Genomic DNA, 22652 nt, shown 5'->3' with positions numbered 1-22652 from the left:
ACAGAAAAATACTGGGACTATTTCAACACTCCACATTTCAACTTTTTTCGAGACACGCTGAGTTACCTAGCACTTCTTGGTCTCCACTTCGCAATCTGTCTTGAACCGTCACGCCTTTCGCTCAGCTCTGTGGAGTGGGTCATTATGGTATTTTACGTTGGTCGACTTGTAGAGGAGTGCAAGCAGATCTGGCGTTCCATAGTGGAAGAAAAAGGCTCTGACCATGCCACGACCAGAAAAATTACATTGAAAAATTACGTCAGGTACATTAAGCATTTCTAAAGAAATATATTTTTTGTGTAACTTCCAGTCTGGGAGCAATGGTATTCCCGTGGGAAATTCGTAAAGATTTTTGCCGACTAGTCTAGAAGTGTTAAGAAGGACCTAAGGAACTCGATAAATGTTGTCGGCAATCTTGTAACCTGTGCAAAGGCATTCAACGGCAATTCGAAAAACATCGCCTGCATGTTTAGCTTAGCATAAAAACGAGACTAAATGTAAACTTCATAAAATGTGGTATTTATTGGTATCTTGGAATAACTAAAAGCAGTTTCGATAGTCTGAGATGTCCAAAAGAATAGCTTAACTTATATAGGTAATCTCAATCACGTGACCTTGGAATCGAGGCTGCATTTTCTTGTTGTTCCTTGAACCTGGAACCACAGTCCCTCCCGTCCCTCGCGATACAGTTTCCTAGTTACAACAGTAGCAATCAATGAATATCCCGGCGTTAAGAAATTTAACGAAAAAAAAAAATATTTGCACGGTCTAGTCATGCTAGTAACCGCCTAACATGTCTACAGACCCTCCAATTCCCCCCTCTCTGCAGATTGCAGCAGGTTTTGTGAGTTACTTTCTACGCATTGCTGTCAGTCGTCTTTCTCGCTTTGCACTCTGCCGTTATCTTCGAAAGGATTTTCACGTGAATAGTCGCTTTCACAGCAAGAACAAATGTCAGTGCAGTGCAAGCCAGCTTTTTGGCACAGTGGCATCGCTTGTTTGAGCATTGTTCTTTTCTACAGTCACACTTAACCAACTCGATGATCCTTGAGGAGCAGATGCTTCTTTCGTCATTATGGGGATCCATTCGTCGCCCTCTTTCTTCCATCCTTAACCATCTGGTTGTGGCAACCTAGGACTGCATACTTTGTCGTGTTAAATACCATCATTTGGTATTGGGCACGGAGAATTGATCATAAAGTTCACTCTGCGTAGGCGATAGCCTACCAACTGAGGTCTTTGATATTCGGGATGCTTGATCTGGGCTAACAAGTCTGGCATATATACTTCTTGACCGATGCCACTGTTTTCTATTCTGAATACAGCGTCGTTCCAGGGCATCCCAAAACATTAATTATGTTCTTGTCTGTGTCTGTGGCTTTTCAGCGCGCAGGTTTTCCTTTATCAATTTCAAGTCAATCGAAATAAAAAAGCTTTTCAAAAAGACTAGAATATTGTCACAAAAGCTAGATTGTCACTGTTCGAACGATAAACTGAAGCGGGCCTGTATTCTCTGTTCAATAACCCCAATCGCGACTGTCATTTGATTGACTCACCAGACTCCGAAGAATCGAATCCTAATTTAATCTTACCCAGTAAAAATGGAAGGAGCATTACATTAGAAACTATACTGTAAACTTACATTTAGGAATTCGAATTCGGACGGCCGGGCTGACGATATCTTAACACTAACAGTACTCCTGGTTAAGAAAAAGGTTGTCGGGAGTTTAAACCATAAACGGTGAACGACCGAGTGTTTCATGATCTGGAAAACTTGTAAACTATTTACTTATTTGTACATTCATTAAAGCGTTTATTGATATCAGCACTGACCAATGATCTTTATATGCCACAAGGAATAAAGTATTGTAGATCAGTTATGCATATGCGAATACAGACTTGCCATAATTCCATAAGGTGGTGGCGTTTACGATTTATTTTATGACAAAGTATACAATTAAGGTACACATGACATCCAAACAACCTTCTTAGTATTGTAGTTCCATTGGGTGCGAAAACATATTTTGGCAATACCCTATGTTTCTATGTAGACTATGTTTTGACAGGCGTCTTTACCCTGTAGTCATCCTTAATCACTTCAATAATTTGTTTCTCTGTGGTGATTCCCTTCAGAGATCGCTGGAACATCCTGGACTTTATCACACTCCTTGTTTATTTCGTGGGGACCTTTCGAGGGAGGATAACTACATGGGCCTATTCTGAGTCAGTGACGAACAACCGGAACCTGCTCATAGCCTCATATCTTTACGGCATCAATACGATGCTTCTTACGATCAGAATATTCGGTCAGGTGTTGGAGACAATAAAAGGAGTGGGTACCATTCAGATCGCTTTGCTTCGAATTATAGAGAACCTTGGCCTTATAGTCCTGCAGTTTGTAGCAATCACTGTTGCTTTCTCCATTGCCATAACAAAAGTATACGTTGCGGAGAAGTCATTGGTTGGGGAAGGAACCCCTGAACTGTAAGTAGCAATAGAAATCAAACGTATTATTTTATTCTTTGCTGTACGGATTGGATACTGTTTGATGTGGAAACATGCCATTTGATCTTACCCGTTAAAGGGACTATGTCACGGATTATAACAGATTAATTTTTTGAACAGCCAAAATATTTGTTTTGTAGGAAACCTAAACATAATAGTCCATTTTTATTAAAAATTGCTATATTAAAGCAATGAAACTATTTACAAGCATTTTTCGCTGCGGATGGCTAGGATGGAAATGGATTGCAATTGAAAAAATAAGGCTAAACTTTTCAAAGTTTTTACCGCGTGTCATCAAAAAAATCGATATTTATGGCCGAAGTTTGATGTAATAGATAAAAACAAAAATCCTCTCTTGATAAAAAACGAGTGCTAGTTTTTCATCAGGGTTCCAAACACCGAGAAAGAGATGAAAGCACGATGCCGTAGGCGGAGTGCTTTTATTGTTTCGAGGTGTTTGAAACTCTTGATGAAAAATGAGGCACGAGTTTTTGATATGGCTTTTCAAACCTGTGTGGGAATTTTGTAGAACTGTTTAAGAACAATAGTTCGTTATAAGGCGCACTCAGTGGGCGATTGTTTGTTTGGTATTCAATTAGTTAATGAAATAAATTTTTAATATGCGGCGATGCTGGTAGAAATTTACATTGCCCGCGTGGTGGAGTTCGAGTCCGGATCAGGACGATTTCACGTTCCAAAAACGCCTTCTGAAGAAAAGGTTTCGGTAAATCACGCGTTCCAGTTTGAACTAAGTACAGCAACGAGTGGGTGTGAACATTTTTGCCGAATGGCCGAGGTTAAGAGAGGGTAAAGTTCCGGTGACTTCGCGTTCGATAAACTGCCCGTAGGCAACAATAGCTTAAATAAGGTCTTGCCCAAAATGTGCTAGCGACAGGCTTTCATCGCAAAACTGCTCTTAGTCTGTGTTACTTGTGTTTCCTCCCTGTTCAATGCCGGGATTATTCAAAAACTGCACAAAAGAAAATTAGAAAATTCAAAAACTGCACTGATACACGTAAAGGATATTGTTTTCAAGAAAGGAATTAGAAAATTCAAAAGCTGCACAACCAGTGTAACGGTGTCTGAGAAGGAGTAACATGTTGCTGTGTTGATCTAATTAATGAGTCAAGCCGGAAATATGCTGTAATTAGCATCAAGACTGATTAAAATTCAAGTTTCTTGATCAGTGTCTTGATCAGTTTTTGAACTAATCGAACGTGTCTTGATCGGTATGTTCATTGGGTATCAACATGCACACCTGACCTAATTGATGCAACCTGATTGGGTCATAAGCTCATGAATTATTAATGAGTTTGAGAATATTATCTACAAATTGAGGCGTATCTTCCATTCGATGTTCAAAAATAATGTTTTTCATGGGTTACGGTTACCTACCACTAATTTCAGAACAGTTTAGATAAAAAATCTGCGAAATTCTTGTAATCCTGTTTTAGTAAGGAAACCATGTATGCTAATTATTCTAAAGTTGCACACAGGGTGGGGTTAGAAGTACACGTGTACCAGCACTGGATTAGATCAAGTAATCCAAAAATTTACATGTATATTTTCAGTAAAAAAATTATACAACATAACCATCAAGCCATTCAACGTCTTGGGTCTCACCGTACACGTTTATTTCAGTTAAAACGATCGAATTTTGTTCTATAAAAACAGGTCATACAAATATGGAGTTGACATACTTTCAGCATACTTAGTAAAATATATATCTACGTTTCAGTATTTGCAACGCAGCCGGAATACGATGGTGAGTGAAGTAGCTACAACTTTGTACAGTAAATAAATAAGTAAATAAACTAAAAAGGTATTTCGTTTATGTAAGCAGCGTGTTGAATCGAATAATAATTTATAGACTATCGTAGTATTTTATAGTAGTTAGAAGTGGTGAAGTGAAATTTAAAGGAACTCAGTCACGGACAACTTACTTTGAAAAAACTGGCAAGTTTTTTCAAGTTTGTCAGTCGTAATCCGTCTTAATCTTCGTCAGTCGAAACCATCCATGGTTATTTTCGGGTTTTGATTACTCCTTTGTTGTTTTCCTACATTACACAACTATAAATTTGAGGTTTCCTTCAATTTGGAAGTAATCAGAAAAATGACTTAAAATATCGTGACAATGCTGACCGTGTCCCTTTGAAGTGTAGTACAGTGCAGTGCAACGTAGCGTAGCGTATAATGTAGTGTAGTGTAGTATAGTGTAGTGTAGTGTAGTGTAGTGTAGTGTAGTGTAGTGTAGTGTAGTGTAGTGTAGTGTAGTGTAGTGTAGTGTAGTGTAGTGTAGTGTAGTGTAGTGTAGTGTAGTGTAGTGTAGTGTAGTGTAGCGTAGTGTAACGTTTGTCTAGGATTGTAGAAGTTTCATTTGCACAACACAATTTGCAAAAAGCGACCCCCTCTCTTAAGAACATTTTTTTAAGTCAGCATCATCCTTTTTCCTCAATTTTCAGTTGGTGGTCGATGCTTTTGTACCTGACACTGTCCCTTCTAGGGTTAACAGAAGGATTACCTGGCTTGAGCTCGGCTGATACTCTCTCAGTGCAAGTCGCTCATATCCTGTTTGTTGTTTATCTTATTCTGGCATCCATCCTTCTCATTAACATGCTAATAGCTCTGCTATCCGACACCTACCAGCGCGTGTATGTAAGTGGCTGTCATTTACTATTAAGAACCTGTTTGTATAGAAGAAAGTTGTTACTGATAGAAGAGTTTCCTTTATACTAAACTTTAAGATAGATCTTTTCCTACATTTCTTTACAAAGAACTGTGAACTGTTTATATGAGAAACCGCAACGATGGCTCGGGGGCAGGGTGACCCTGGGTGGGGAGTCACTCGCGATCGCTTTGAAAGTTGGGTGACCCTGGAGTCGAGCCAACTTTTTTCAATATAATCACTTACCTATTTCCCATACTGGAGAGACATTTTACTGGTTATATTTTAATAAATCGTCTTATTTTTCTTTAGATCACAAGTTTCTAGTTTCATTTCTTTGTGATTGCTGTCAACCAGGAGATAACAATTAAATTTCCGGATTTCACAATTTCTAAATTTATAAACACGAATATAGTCGGATGGCATTTCAATTCTTAAAAGTGCGTGTAGAAGAAAACAAGGCAGGACCAGGTGTGAGGTGATAGCACTTAAATCATCAATCCCAGGTCAAATTTGGTACAATCCTCGAGTATCGCGATTAAAAAAAGTTACAAAACGATACATCATATAGATCTTTGTAGCTTCGTTTGTTTGCTGTTTCATTTCAGGCTATGTGTTGTCACCTTTCTTGATAATTACCATCCTTAGCTACGTATTTATCGCAAGGAAAGCATCATTTAAGCGTATTGATTTACTTTAATCCTTGTTAATTTTCTCTTCCTCAAGGAAGATTCAGAAAAAGAATGGGCATTTAAACACGCCATCCGGATCAATACCTACAGTGAACACCACCCAGTGCCGGTGCCATTTAATCTTGTTTCAAATCTCGCTCAAGTAGTTTTTCTTTTAATGAAAAAAGAAGAAGATAAAAAACGGACTGAACGTGATGAAAATCGAACTGAAGAAGATGGAAATCGGGCTGAAGATGATGAAAATGTAAGTAAGATGAAAGGTACTCTCCAAAGGTACGAGAAAGCACCTTTAACAATCGCTGGACTCTCCCTCTTCCTCGCCTTGTAAAAGGGTAAACACAGGCGGCGAGAGAAAAAAGATTGCAAGATTACTTGCATGTCCATTCTCAAAACGGCGCCATTTGCCCCATCCCCCCGCCCATTCCCACCTTCTCTCTAACCCCGAATGGGAGTAAAACTATAACTATACCGGCACTATTGGAAACCGCGTGCCAGGTCGAATTAAATACGAAACATGTCCCGAAACAAGAAAACTATGACATTTTTAGAAAAGGTAAACCTAGCTAACTGAAATACGGGAAATATAAATATAAAACTGGTGCATGTGGCCCTCGAATATGTCGAGGCCGCCGAGAGGGTGTAATCTTTTTTGTTCATGTTTCACTTTTTTAAGGCTAATGATCAAGAGCTCGACGCGATTGTTGACTTCCTTCAACCCAGGTACAAGGAGAAATATGGGAATTCGTTCCCTGTCATAAGTAAGTGTCTTTTACTATTTATCTTTCGACTGACGTCTAGCGTCCCCGTTCGACTGACTCGCCGACGGACGGACGGGCTGACGATATCTTAACACTACTAGTACACCTGGTTACGAAAAAAGTTGTTGGGAGTTTAAACCATAAACGGTGAACGGCCGAGTGTTTTCTGGAAAACTTGTAAACTATTTACTTATTTGTACATTCATTAAAGCGTTTATTGAGATCAGCACTGACCAATGATCTTTATATGCCACAAGGAATAAAGTATTGTATATCAGTTATGCATACGCGAATACAGACTTGCCACAATTCCATAAGGTGGTAGCGTTTAGAGATTTATTTTATGACAAAGTATAAAATTAAGGTACACATGACATCCAAACAACCTTTTTAGTATTGTAGTTCAATTGGGTGCGAAAACATATTTTGGCAACACCCTATGTTTCTACGGACACTATGTTTTAACAGGCTTCTTTACCCTGTGGTCATTCTTAATCACTTCACACAAGTTTCCTGTAGAACATTTCTTTTTTTTTTAATTTAACTTTTTCCATTGTGAATCAATTAAGATAACTTCCTGTCGAAACGAAACAATCGTGAAATTCAGATTTTGGAAATGAAGTCATCTTCCTACATGGGTCGATACATTTAACACTCAAATAAATATTTTTACTACGCATATATTAGCTTTCTTACGAGGAGCAACTTGAACAGGGATTTCAATCAATCAATCAATCAATCAATCAATCAATCAATCAATCAATCAATCAATCAATCAATCAATTAATCAAACAATCAATCAAACAATCAATCAATCAATCAAACAATCAATCAATCAATCAATCAATCAATCAATCAATCAATCAATCAATCAATCAGTTATTTAACCACGTAAAGTCTAGTGAGCTAGAAGCTCGTTCAAAATACCTATGCATACGTGCAGATAAAAAAAATGAAAGGAATATATAATATATATCTATCTATATATATTGGTAGTAATCAAATCAGCAGATTTCCAAAAAACTGCAAAGCAGTACTACCCCGCAGTATGATTTCGCTAATATATCTTTCGGGCAGTATATGTTTCAAATGCAGCTACGTTCTCGTCAGTGATCGAGGCATGATCGTATTCACAACTACTTTGTTGAGGTGTGGAATGATAACAAAGCGTTAGTGGTCGAAATCTTCGACTTCGACTTTTTGTTTATTTCCTCACTTCAAATGAATTGTCAACGTATTTAGATTTGTCTGTTTTTTTTTTTAATCATGACCAAACTGTTTCAAGTTATTAGTGCGTCAAAGTGCTGGGCTTTTGCAATATTCGAAAGACTTTTTCAGCTACGAGTGGACTAACGTACGTAAGGAAAATCGGGAAAAATGGCAATGTGCCAAAATAAATGGCTCTTCTCAACAACCAATTAATAGGAAAAGCAGTCACATCTTCGAAGCCTACATGTAAGCCTGACTCGAGACTCAAGCCAGAGTTATATATCGGTTTCGTAAAAATGAATATTAGGCAATCATTAAACGATTATTCGGCTTGGCCACGAAAGACAAAGTTTCTTCCACTTTTGCTTTGAAACAATTTTATATTAATTTTTGGTTATTTTCTGATGTCACGAAAAAAGCTAAGTCGCTGGATCCAAGATAAGGGACTTAATGCAAGCTCCAGGCTATCTACTAAATGTGCAATAGTTTAAAGGTACCTAATAACAATGAAAACTTCTCCTTCTCTTGCACGGTCGTAGGGGTTACGAGTTTGCAGAGTTAGGGTTAGCGAATGATTATAAATACACACTATAGGTATAAGGGCTACGATCGTAACGTTTGTGTTTACATCATACGTCCATCAATTTGTTATATTTTAAAAGTGAATTGTTACAGTATTTGACTAACCATTATTCTTTGCTAAAACATCAAACACTGTACAGTATTTCGTATTAGCCTTAAATATTCACCATAGATTTTTTTTCTTGTTTTAGATAAAGAAGATCAAATCGATTATATATTCAACGAAATACAAAAATCAAAGCAAATCTCAGTCAACGTCACACAGGTAATTAAAAAAAGACAAGATCTATTTTTTGTGGCGATGACAGGTTTAAGTCGCGGGTCACACCTTGCAGACAACTTTGAGAATGTACAACATTTTGAAAAATAGTCTCGCTAGTTTGTCATTAGCATCTTGTATAAGTCTTTAACTTTGAGGATACCTAAACTTCAAGCCAGGATCCGAGCAGGATTCGAACCAGTATCGAACCTGGATCCGAGCAGGATTCGAGCTAGGATCCGAGCCAGGTTAGCCTAATTATTTCTCCGGTTAGCCTGAATAGCACTCCGGTTAGCCTAAATAGCGTTCGGTTAGCCTAATAGCACTCTGGTTTGCCTACACTAGCTTTGGTTGCTTGCGGTTAGTTTTTTTTTTTAGTTAGGGTTAGGATCCTAGCTCGGAACCAAGCTTGGATCCTGGCTCGAATCGTGGCTCGAATCCTGAACTCGGATCCTGGCTCGGATCCTGGCTTTATTATTAGTTTATCTATTTAACTTTTAGAGTTTTTTACATTGTCACTTCATCTTATTGATATTTTTACTGTACAGTGTTACGGGCAATTAGTGGGTTTTGGTGCTATACATGTATGAATACAATACAAAATGGCAGCATAAACGCATTTCTACGTCGTGCCATAGTCTGACTACAATTGGTAAAAAATACGATTATTTTTTCCTTTCATTTCTTTGTTCTTCTTTCTTCCAGTGACATGCAGTGTAGGTTCTCAAACCGAACAACAAATGAACAATCGGCTAAAGGGAGTGTGCACTCATGGTTCAAGTGTAAACGGCAGTGTACATTCTTCGGATTCTGAATGATCGAGACTACGTTGCGATTAAGGGTGATTAATAAAAATATTATTGCGTGAATTTCTAGACGTCTGTATAATCGTTTTAATGCTGCAATATTACATGCAGCAAGTGTTAAGTCATCATGCAGTATGTAACAAAGCGTTCATCGTGAGTTCAAGAGTGCGTAAAAAAATAATAAAAAATAAAACACTTTATTTAAGTGTCGGTGTATTTAGCACTGCTGTGCTAATTGAGGACACTGTAAATAGATAAACAAATAATTATTCTAATTATAAATCGAACAGAAACGTGTTAGAAACCACAGCTAGTACTGGCAGGAGGCTGACCTATTGGCTATTTATAAAGCTTGGAGGAGTTGAATTCGGGACGAACAACCACAAATCCATCTAGTGACAGGGAGGAGGACTTGAACCCGGGGCCTCCGGGTTACAAGACAAGCGCCCTAACGACTGGGCTACCCCACCTTCTATTCAACACAGGTCCAATTCACAAGTTCCACATACTATTCTTATGAGCAAGTTTGTAGAAGAATCGAACAAAAATTGTTTTTTGCGGCAATTCTTAAAATACAGGGATTTCGCTCATCTTCTGCATGAAGGTAGTCCTTATTAAAACTAAAAACGTTATGTTGTTTTTTTCTTCAAATATTTTTATTTTTCTGAGAAAAACGAAATTTTCGATTTGACATCTAGACTCGTCTAGACTCGATTGAGAGGGTACAAATTGGGTTGAAAATTGACCATTTTCAATCGATTCGTATGTCAAAACCATCACGCGCAGAAAAAAATAAATACAACCGGTCTATTGCATGACTCTTCCTTGTCCAAATAAGCATAGTTTCAAAAGTTTTGGTTTAATCTAATTATTTTACGGTAAACAAAACCAGACTATTCTCACGCGAAATGAAAGTCGGTCGGTCAAAAGAATCGTCATTTTCACTATGTGCCTTATCTCAGAATTCCTTGAGATAAATATATTTCAACTGTAGAAGGATGATACTTTCAAAATATGTAAAGTTTTGTCTGGGTAAATGATTAAGCACTTGTCAAAAAATTATTCAAAATCGTACAAAAACGACACAAATCACGCAAGCTTTCGAATGCGTGACCAAAAGTATTACCACCGTATTTGTTCTTTAAATCAATTTAGTCGCAACACTAGCAATACCAAGGCATAAATCATAATAAATATGTTCACCTTTGCTTGATTATGATATCCTGTCCCATGCAATACGTTTTTTCCTGTCATTTCTTCAATGGCTGCCCGTTCAGTTCGCATGCCGCTTGTCGAATCCGTCTGCAACTGGTGAATTTGAAGCAACCACCGATACGAGTTTAACCAAATATGTATCGTCATGATTAACAAGCCCTTTTAGTGTTACTTGATTAAGCCATATTTCAGGTTATAGCCGGCAAAGCGTTTTCGATAAGCCACTTTGCAGTGCCTGTTGGCCCCGTTATTATTCCAAGTGAAGTATAAATTTGCATACTTTCGAGACAAGCGTGACAGTTTTTTATACTTAGGGGGTGGGGTGAGGAAGGGTCTTAAATTTTTAGATGAATCAAATGTTTGAAAACGTTTGGGGATGAATTGTCACAAACTAATACCGTATTTTACATGGGGATGTAAAAGAATTTCACAACGTCAAACCTGACCCCACGGGAACAAGGATACCAGTTTTCTGGAATATGACATTTGATATTTCTCTTCCTACATCTCTATCTCCTTTTATAGAAGTCTTCCCTTTACTGTGATAAGCAATCTCGTGAGGAACTTTGCATGTACTGGAACTTTTTCGCCATCCAATTCCAAGCTCGGATCGATGAAAGGGACAGATAGTAAAATCGCGTCGATCATACGAGCAAGGACTGCCAACTATCGTTTTAAAAGAACAAGAAACTTCTATGAGACACCAAGTGCAGCGAGAACATGTGGAGTTTCCAACAGTTCACCAGACAACTGAAGGAAAAAGCACTTTACGGGGACTGTGTTGTGCCGGTTGCTCCACAAATGGTTCGTGAGAAAAAAGAAATCATTCAAACATCTATAATCGAGTTTAGTAAATTAAATTAGTCTCGTCTCCTAAAAGTAAACAACGTGAATTCTCGCACACACAAGGTCAATTATTTTACTTTGTTGTTTTGGAGAATAACGAAGTACATAACTGAATTATATGGTTTTTATAGAAGGAGCAACCAGCAATTAGTAGATTATAGACTACCACCAAACCGGAAACGAGAAGCAAACGACTTTTAGAAAGTCCAACTTTAATAGATTACAACACTTTTTCCTGACAGCGGCTTTTTGTCAATACTTTTACGGTTTTTCTCTCTTTGATTTTGAGCGTAAGCAGAACTTATAAGTAAAGTAAATCACGTAGCAAATACGAGTTTGTGACAATTCATCCCCAAACGTTTTCAAACCATTGATTCATCTAAAAATTTAAGACCCTTCCTCACCCCACCCCCTAAGTATAAAAAACTGTCACGCTTGTCTCGAAAGTATGCAAATTTATACTTCACTTGGAATAATAACGGGGCCAACAGGCACTGCAAAGTGGCTTATCGAAAACGCTTTGCCGGCTATAACCTGAAATATGGCTTAATCAAGTAACACAAAAAGGGCTTGTTAATCATGACGATACATATTTGGTTAAACTCGTATCGGTGGTTGCTTCAAATTCACCAGTTGCAGACAGATTCGACAAGCGGCATGCGAACTGAACGGGCAGCCATTGAAGAAATGACAGGAAAAAACGTATTGCATGGGACAGGATATCATAATCAAGCAAAGGTGAACATATTTATTATGATTTATGCCTTGGTATTGCTAGTGTTGCGACTAAATTGATTTAACAAGCAGCTATTTCAAAAAGAAATAGTGTTTCGTTTCCGGATTGCGGAAGGGTGAGAATAGTGTAACACTTAAGGAGAGGTGGGTTTGTGGTTTACTTTAATTTGGAGAAGGTCCTAGTGTATGTTGAATTTGCCGAATTTATGCACGAGTGAAGAATGAAAAGAAGAACTTCATATTCAGTAGTAACTTAAATTCCCATTTAACACCTACTGTCCATTTTATGTAAAGGAGACATAAACTACGTCCTGCTGCAGTTTGGCTTTCAAGAGTTCAAGTAACACATAAATATTTCTCTTTATAGAGATAGCATGTGTCTTTCTCTCCAAATTAAGTTAAGTGAAGGGAGCTTGCCTTTATCGTTTTTACTCATCCAGTGAAAATTAAAATGATTTTTTTTATTTCTGCAGAACACTTTTTGGCTTAAAAATGGCACCTGATAGCATAACTTTGAATGTTACATGAATGGAAAAATAACTTACCGGCAGAAAATATTTAAATATATTCCTATCAATGCGGGGAAACATCAAACCATAAGAGTAAAATGCAAGATCAGAGTAATGCAATTAATTGAAATGGTTTATTTTTTTAAACAATCCTAAAATAAACCAGTTCCATAAATAAAGTGTTTTGTAACTACTGATCTCTGATAAAATGCAAAACAACACTTTAATCGTAGATGAAATGATTACCTTTTGACAAAAAGCTTCGGAGGTATATACTTCTCTGAGTTGATCGCATGCTCAAATCAAATAAATGCCAAATTCAAGACAAACCAAAACCCTGGTCGACAAGAACAGTGATAAGCACACTGTTTCGAAGCCATTTCTTCAAAATCAAATGCCTGTTGTCACTTTTCAAAGACACGTAAACAACCAGGGCAAATTAATGTAAAAAGCTACCATACACAGATTTTTTACCGGGATTTTTAATTAAGCAAAATTCATGTTTAAAGAAAGTTTTCTGTTATATGTTATATATAGTCATACCAGGATTGTAATTTGGGCGATCCGCGCTGCACGCTCTCCCGGCAAATATAAAATTATCTCCACAGAATAAGACACAGCCAAGTTGCTTCTGTTGTCAATGTAACAGCCTTGCATTGGTAACACTGATAATAACGATTTGCATTTTTGGCGATACTGTGGAGTTTCGATCAGACCGCGATGGCTTTGAATAATCCAAATAATGTTTATATCATTAATTTAATCTCAGAAATCTGCTGCAACGGTAGTTAATGTTGAGCGTTACATCAACTAAGGAGACGAATTTAGTTCGACACGGCAGTTGCACACCTTGCTCTACGATACTGTCCATACAAAATTTAAACTTTGAACGGCACTTGACTGTCTTTTTTTCGTTCTCAACTTTCCGTGCAGACTCGAATGTCATTGCGACGCACGTGACACTGATCACGCAATTCCGGGTACATCCACGCGAGAACCCACGCAATTTTGCGTGTATTCGCGCTGTTTGTGGCGTCGAAGATGCCGTGAATTTTCCTGTACAAATAGAATAGGGAAATCTCCCACATTTATACATTTCTCTGTTACATGAAGTGAAATTAACTTTGTAACTCACCTGCAAATATGCACTTCTCTTTGTAGCGCGCTTACGCTCTACCGTGCGAGCAAACACGAGATACGCCAAGTCATCCCGTTTTTCTTTGCGCTTACAAACACTGGTTGGTGGAAATTTACTTCCGTTTCAGAATAATATTAAACGCGACGAGAGCTTTCTCTAGTTTTCTTACAATACATCGCTTTAATCAAACTTAAAACCATTGCAGTCGTTAGATATTTCTGTTTGCAACGAATCTCAATATTTTTGGTCATGCTGAGGAATATATTTCCGATATTTGAAGAACATGTTTTTACGAAATTAATTGCCATCGGTTATACGTCAGTTACTTTGTAGTTACGGCCGTTCTTGTGATTGGATAGCAGTCCCCCGTGCGAGCAAACACGACAAGTCATCCCGTTTTTGTTTGCGCTTGCAAACACTGATTGGTGGAAATTTACTTCCGTTTCAGAAAATCGCTAGAATGTTTACCTAACAATTAAACGCTACGAGAGCTTTCTCTAGTTTTCTTACAATACATCGCTTTAATCAAACTTAAAACCATTGCAGTCGTCAGATATTTCTGTTTGCAACGAAACTCAATATTTTTTGATCATGCTGAGGAATATCTTTCCGATATTTGAAGAACAGGTTTTTACGAAATTAATTGCCTTCGGTCAAACGTATTTACTTTGTGGTTGCGACCGTTCTTCTGATTGGATAGTAGCCCCCACTGTGTAAATAGTTCACATCGAAGCCAAAATAATACCGTATCGTTTCTGAGGAAACGAAACAAAAAACAAATACGGTGGTAATACTTTTGGTCACGCATTCGAAAGCTTGCGTGATTTGTGTCGTTTTTGTACGATTTTGAATAATTTTTTGACAAGTGCTTAATCATTTACCCAGACAAAACTTTACATATTTTGAAAGTATCATCCTTCTACAGTTGAAATATATTTATCTCAAGGAATTCTGAGATAAGGCACATAGTGAAAATGACGATTCTTTTGACCGACCGACTTTCATTTCGCGTGAGAATAGTCTGGTTTTGTTTACCGTAAAATAATTAGATTAAACCAAAACTCTTGAAACTATGCTTATTTGGACAAGGAAGAGTCATGCAATAGACCGGTTGTATTTATTTTTTTCTGCGCGTGATGGTTTTGACATACGAATCGATTGAAAATGGTCAATTTTCAACCCAATTTGTACCCTCTCAATCGAGTCTAGACGAGTCTAGATGTCAAATCAAAAAATTTCGTTTTTCTCAGAAAAATAAAAATATTTGAAGAAAAAAACAACATAACATTTTTAGTTTTAATAAGGACTACCTTCATGCAAAGGATAAGCGAACAATTTTTCATAGCATTACCGGACGTTGTCGGATTCTTCTACAAATCTCCTCTTATAATATCTTATCTTATTCGGTGAAATGAATGATCAGTCAAGCGCATTATCTACGTCCCTTCACTCTTGCTCTAAAAGGTGAAACATTTGCTGGTTTCATGATACAGAGACAGTCGGTTTTCTATTTTGTAATTGACGTTAATAGTGTTATACTCTCTTCAATGTGCATTGGTTTGCTAAGACAGTGTAGGAAGTAAAGAATTCGAAATATGCGTAAATCACAAATAGCTCTTGGAAAACGCTGGAAATAGCATTTCCAAGCCTCTAGATTTCAAAATTTTCTGCCGGGGGGGGGGGGGGGGGAGGGTATGCCCCCAGAACCGCTAGCAGCTCGCGCCTCCGGCGCTCACGTGCCCCTCCTCCCTTTTTTTACCCTTGCTACGTCACTGACATGATCAATAGATACCCATTGCGTACTAAACGGAAATGTTAAACGATATAAACGAGTATTAGAATGTTCATAAGAATATTTTCATTCTAAATTCAGCAGAAAACCTGAGTCGGAAAAACAACAGATTTATCTAATGGACGTACAATTAAATATAGACAACTGAAAGCAAGGCTGATCGTATATTACGTGAAAGGTTGACTTTGCGAGACACCACCGCGACTAGAACCGATACAGAAGATTGCAACCGCAGACAGCTTTCTCGTTCTTATTGGGACTCAATGCGGTGTAGCAAATCTTAATGACACCAGCTCGAAGAGCCAACGCAAATATATTGCCCAATAACCCGTACACTGTATCAAGTTCCGTACTTTGCTGGAGGAGGGTGGGAGCAAACATTTTTGGCCTACTTGTCTGGAGGATTTTATTCTAGGGCACAAGCATTGCAGCGACATTTGGGGGCTCCTGGGACCGTTTAGTTTGCCGATGGGGTTAAAGGGGAGGGATTTGATTATGCCTGTTAACTATATTGTCCCTTTCTTTATCAGAACGTCTTCCCCTGTTCCCCCACAAAATCCAAATGTTTAATACGACCCCTCCACCCCCCCCCCCCAAAAAAAAATTAAAAATTAAAAAATAAAACTCCTCCTTTAAAATATGACGACTACTTCTCGTTTTGCTTCTTTCTTTACCTTATTTTTTTAACTATGCACTATGTCACTTCCCTTTTTTCTTGAAACAGTTTTTTGGAAAAAGTCAACACCCCACCGGTCATTTCAATGGTCCGTCCCTACGTCACGTCAACTTGTGTTGGAAATATGATATCAATAAATTCTCTTGCGTGACGAGTAAAGTCAAACAACACATTCAGTGCACATAGCACGAATTTGCCGTTTTGGTGGATAAGATTCTTGCTAAATGTCAGGAATGTCGTCTAAATTGAGATGTATATGCGTAAAAAGGGTATTCTTATATTTAAAAACTGAGAAGTGGAAGGAAACGCTACAGTGGAAATGAAAACAACATACAGCGACAATTCTCTTCCCTCGCATAAATTAACGGCGGCACAATTGGTGAGCATGTCTTGTTTGTTGCTTTATTTTTTTTTTATTAAAACCGTTCCTTTCTGTTAAAAATTGACATATTGTAGTTTTGTTGCAAAAAATTAAACTCATTGAAACTGATAACGGCGAAGCATAAGACCAAATTTAATTCGTTTTAACAATTTAGTTCGATATTACCCGGTTGACTGCAGAACGGAATTTATGGCGAAAACATGTCAAAAATGCCTGTCTATTTTTCGTGCTAGCGCACTCACTTTTCACCGGCCAAACTAACGCTTTGGATATGATAAGAAGGAAGAATAGGGATTTCCAAAGAACCCATGTTTTACCGATAGAAGCGTATACCCTTGGTGTTCTAGCCCTCTGAAGTTAGGTCAAATTCGGTATGTAAATTAAATTGCGATCGATAGAATTTTTAACGCGGTAAAAATGTGTCAACAATTACATATTTCAGGAAGATTTTCTGTTTAAAAGGAAGACCTACGGATGGTTAAATACTCATGTAAAAATGAACTCAAGGCAAGTTTCTAAAGTTGAGAACGAGCGCATCGAAAATGCCACGAAATTGCTGTCAATTAATTAGTTTTCCTCGGCGTTCAGACAGCATGAGCTCGAATTACAAACTTTCCTCGTTTTCTCAAAAAATAAAACTCGCTGGAAGTTTTACATAATATTTTCAAAAATAGTTCACCCAAAGGGTCTTTTTGGCGTAATAAAAAAAAAAATTCGATTTTAACCTTTTTGTCCGAAAATTCTAAAAAGATAGAGAATTCCGCTCTTAAGGGGAGTACTTGTCTACGTTACAGAACCTGATAAGCCTCCCTCTTATTGTCCCTCGCGAGGAGTGCATGTCTCGATCTCGACACTCCTCGCTAGGAGCGAAAAAAAAAATTAGATCGATAAAAGACTTAAACTTGGGGAAATTTCTTGGAATTGGTTGTCCACTAAATTTATATATGGCGACCTGTGGGCAATTGGCATTCTCCTCCAATGGAAAACAAATTGTTTCTCGGGAAGCATTTTGAAAGTTTAGGTAATATTGGATGTTTTTATTGAAACTATTCCGCAGAAATTTTTTCCTTTGATGTTCCGGGAATCATTCTAAGAGAAAGAACTGCGCATTATAAAAAAATTGCTTTTAAAACAAGGCTCGAGAGAAACCACGCGTTGCTGTTTTTGGTTGGATTCCTCAGAAACGAAAGGGTATTTTCTTTTTGGATTCGAGGTGAACTATTTACACAGCATAGTCTGCCATCCAAACAGAAGAACGATCGTAACCACAATGTCAACACGTTCTACTGAAGGCAAACAAACTCGTTTTCCATGTTCTTCAAACATTGGAAAGATAATCCTCAGCAACCAAAAAAATATTGATTTTTTTTGAAGAATACAATGCTTTTAATTTCGAATAAAGCGATTTATTGGCGAAAAATATACAGCGAGCTCTTTCCGTGTTTAATCGCTAAGTAAACATTGTAGTAGAAAATTCCCACCAATCAGCACTTGCATGCGCAAACAAAGACACGATACATTCGTGTGTGTTGTGTTTGCTGGAGGCCACGTAAAAACTGTGTAAAAGGGCAAGAAAAGGGCAAATTAGAAATTTTCCTTGTCATTCTTATTCTTCCGCGATCTGGAAACGAAACACTATTTCTTTGTGAAGAAGCTGTTTGCTAATTGTTTTACGAATTAATTACATTTTAACATTCATCACGTACGACACAAAAGTGGCGAAGAACGTCCCAATTCACGAGTATTTTTACCACTTAGACAAATTAACACTTTTTTGTTAATAAGACTTTGTTTAAATTTTAAGATACATGCAGTATTGATAAAATATTATTGGGAAAAGTCAGCTGCGTGTAACTCATTCAGCTGGTTGAATTAGCAACACACTGAAAGTTTCGACATTTGACGGCACAAGAATTTTATCTTTGATGAACAAAAATACCAAAATAATTCGCTTTTGCTTATCGTATTGAGATAGCCTGCTATCGCAGACGTATTTCCGCCAGTCGCTTCAACGATATGAGGAATTAGAGTCCAACTGAAACTGAAAAATTTAGATGTTAGCTAGTTCGGGCGGTTTATTCCCGGGTTTATTGAAAGCAACTAAAGCGCTTTTGTTTACAAGCACAGATAGCTGAACACGAAAATAGGAACAATCGATCAATTGCCTTGCAAAACCAGTTATCCTCGAGTTCATGCATTGACTAATTTTCTTGCCTTCCGCATCAAAACCTGTTTTTCTCAATTCCTCACAATTTAACCCAACCTAGCCCAAAACCGGTTTGCCCAAAACCCAAGGGACCAATATATGATTCTGTTATTGGTTATTTCGGTTGTTAATCTAATTATCCTCACTCTCAAGGGAAATACACACGCACCCTGAAAACAACTAGGGATGCCCTTAGGCATCCCCAATAACAGACAAAACACTGTATCAAAATGATCTAATGTTTGCTTTCTATGATCCTTCAGAGAGATACATTGCCTTCGGTAGATATATAAATTTCTTTGAAAAGATTTATTCTTCTTGCATTTCAATTTTCTTTATTGGGATAGATCGACTCAAAAGTGGTTCACGTTTTAACTATATCAGAATAGGAACGCCACAAAAGTTGCGGCCCTCCGAAAGAAGCGATGCACTGCTAAATCCAAAAGTAACAAGGGTCGTTAATTTGGGAACTTTAGGATATTTCGTTTTCCACCATGGAATGTAATTTTTGTTTGAGTCATCCACCTCCACTGGTCATCGAAACCCCTAAGAGTGACGTACGAATCATAAACCGGTTAGACATGGAGACAAATATTTGTTACTGTACTATGAAATTCTATTTTTAAAGTTTTAAGTGGTTTAGGTTTAAAAACAGTTCAAGGAATACTAAACGCGTGTATATTACAATATGAAGGTTTTATCAACATTTTTCGACTTAATACCGAATTTATTCGATAAAGCGCCCTGGGCGCTTATTAAATTTTTAGAGTTTGGGAGTGGGCACTTATTCCAGGTGGGCGCTTATTCGAGGCTGGGCGCTTATATAATTTTCACCATTTTCAGCACGTAGAAAGTTTAGTTTGCAACAAAACAACAAATAATAACAAACCTTAATTATGTACCAAAGCAGAATTTTAACTATTCTGTTGGCACACAATTTAAGTAATTTTCATATTAGCTTTTACATTCTTAAATTCTAGGCGATTCAAGTGTTAATCAATTACAAACAGTCTTATTTGATTTAGTTGAACTAGAAACGTGTTTTGTACTTTTCGTACAATGACCAGATCGTTACTAAGCAACTTACACGTGCCAGAATTTGTAGCTGACTTCTGCACACGTTCTCGCAGCAATTTGCATTTTGTTTTGCGAGCTGGAAAAGTTTCACGTGGGAACTTTTCTACGCTCTAATCCCTTTTCCTTTGTTTCCAGATCGATTTGAGAACTTTGCGTAAACAACTATTGTTTGGCTTGATCCAACTAAACTAAACAATCAATGTTTTTGTGTGCGCCCAACAGTCAAGTAACAACATGATCACTATTTATAATTACTAGCATTTATGTTCTTAAGTGTTCTTAACTTAGTTTAAGTCAATTCTGGACACTCTGGTCTTTTGACCAGCACGAACTGTGGAACTTTGATTTCATTCAACTTTATGAACAATGGATCGCTTTAATTAATTTACCTAGTTACCACAAAATATTTACATGTTACTTTTGGATCCTTTTGTGTTATTGAATTTAACATTGCGATAGTAGATCACGTACGGAAGGAAAAACCCGCTTAAGTCCAGCAATTCCAGTGATTGATATTTGGGGAAACTTACATTTATGTTCACGCGTATAAGCCGTTTCATTAAGCTGATCTATTTGCTAGTTATTGTAAGTTGTACAGCAAAAAGTAAGAACGCGGTTCGCGCAAGATTAAAGAACGCCGCCGTTGCCATGTAAGATTACCATTCCAAAACATTACAGTTAAACCAATCACAAAGCTTTACGTAATTCATGTTAACCAATCACTGAGAGTTGTGGATCTAGAGCGTGGTTTATATTAGTGTCGTTTTAGGGTGTAAGGACAGAGAGAAGAGCAGTTAAGAACAGAAATAGAGAAAGGATCGATACCTGAAGCCGACGAGTACACAATGTAATAAACTTGGTAAAGTAGAAATCCCGTCCAGAGTTATATCTCGAGAGTGACTAAAGGAAAGCAAACCAGGACTCCCAAAAATACCGCGCTACAATTTATTCTTTTATTTATTGCGATAATTCTGCAATTACCATGATAATAATAATAACACATATTATAGGATGTTTTGGGGGCAGAATTAACATGGCCACCGTATCTGCGAAATGGACTATGGAAAGTCAATGGAATTTCAAAGCTGAAAGGAGTATGAACCCTTTTTCTGTTAGGTAGTCCAGTCCTCGTTGCAAGATAAACATAAACACAGCTCACCAACAGCAAAACCACAACACACAGTGAGAAAATCAGCTTGAATTTTAATACTCAAGAGTCGTGCAAGCTGCTTTCCTGTACTCTAGGGAATAGTTGACAGGGGGAAATGGTTAAAAAGCCCGGCAAACATCGAAGGAACAAACAAAGAGGCCAAGATTTAGGTTTAAAGGTCCATGAGATAGCACATCTTTTGTTGTGCCAAGACACTATGCATGAGTTACGTAATCGGAAGTTTTTATTGGTTAGTTGCACGAACACACGTAACCCCCTATTCTATTTTGTCAGGTTTTGTGCACCCTTAACCCCAAAATAGCGAACAAAAACCTACAACAAAGAACTTTGTCGGGCTTCATAACCATTTCCATCTATTAACTATGTCTAGGGTAACTAAAAGTTCAAACTTGTGACACCCCACTCAGTTTTGATTAACCGGCTTCTGCACTCTTTTATATTTTTAATCATAAAATTAGTGACTGGCGCGATTAGTTTTGTGTTTACTTTTTAGGTTTACGAACCGCGCTCTCCGTTTTGTATTTGACTATTACGCTGGTGACTCACACACTCCGTTTCGTGTTATATTATTACGTTACTTTGTAACTCGCGCACAATCTTTTGTGTGTGATCGTTACGTACTGTATTTTGTGTTCCATTATTACATGAGTGACTCGCGACTTCTGTTTTGTATTTAATTAATTTAAAACTATAACACAATTGTCGCACGTGTTTGTTAAGCAGTAGCCCGATTAATAATGGTTATCGATTAATAATGGTGATTGGAGTCCAATTCGGTCTGTAATCGTACGAGTGATTTACAAAATCGGACGACCGCAAAGCGGTAGTTCAATTTTTAAATCAAGAGTATGATTTGAGCAGTAATAGGAAAGTGTACACGTCTTGTTTGTAGTTGGACAGTGTAATAGGACAGTTAAAGCGCCATGCCTGTGTTAAATTGGAGAGCACGCCTCATTTTTCCGGCCGCGGCGCTCAGTTGTTGTGCATTTTGTTGAGTGTCGAGTAAACTGTTATGTTTTTCAGTATTCATTTCGCAGATAAAGTTTGTTTGTTTCACGAATTTTGTCATAGTTTTGATCAATTGGTAACAGGACTTGTTAATATGTGTAAAAAAATCATAGTTTACAAGAGCTGTTGAGTACTGAAACTCACAAGACGTTTTCATCCAAAGAGGTGAGAAAAACTTGCAGTATTTTTGACAAATCAGTTCCAAACAAGTCAAAGCCGATGTTTTCCGCTTCCAGGCCAAGAAAATGACTTGAAAAACAATTGTAAGTCAGCTCTGGTAGTCCGGTAGTTTTTAAACAAACTTTTGTTGTTACAAAAAGATCATTAATTTTTGTACATACGAATACGAGGACTTGACTATCTCGACCGTGAAATAGTTACCACTCAAATAGATACTTCTAGACACTTACAGTCTAGGCAT

At 37.5% G+C, this 22652-nt stretch overlaps 1 protein-coding gene across 1 annotated transcript in view; it reads right to left on the bottom strand.

Moving 5' to 3' along the window:
• Positions 1-22652, bottom strand: part of LOC144630246 (uncharacterized) — a 148550-nt gene that overhangs the window by 7624 nt on the left and 118274 nt on the right. The gene's annotated exons all lie outside the window — the stretch shown is intronic.

This window comes from Oculina patagonica, chromosome 11 (assembly GCF_052425735.1).
Source record: "Oculina patagonica isolate OP01 chromosome 11, crgOcupat, whole genome shotgun sequence".
NCBI classification, from domain to species: domain Eukaryota; kingdom Metazoa; phylum Cnidaria; class Anthozoa; order Scleractinia; family Oculinidae; genus Oculina; species Oculina patagonica.
Note: the sequence above shows the minus strand (reverse complement) of the source record. Positions and strands in the feature narration are given on the sequence as shown.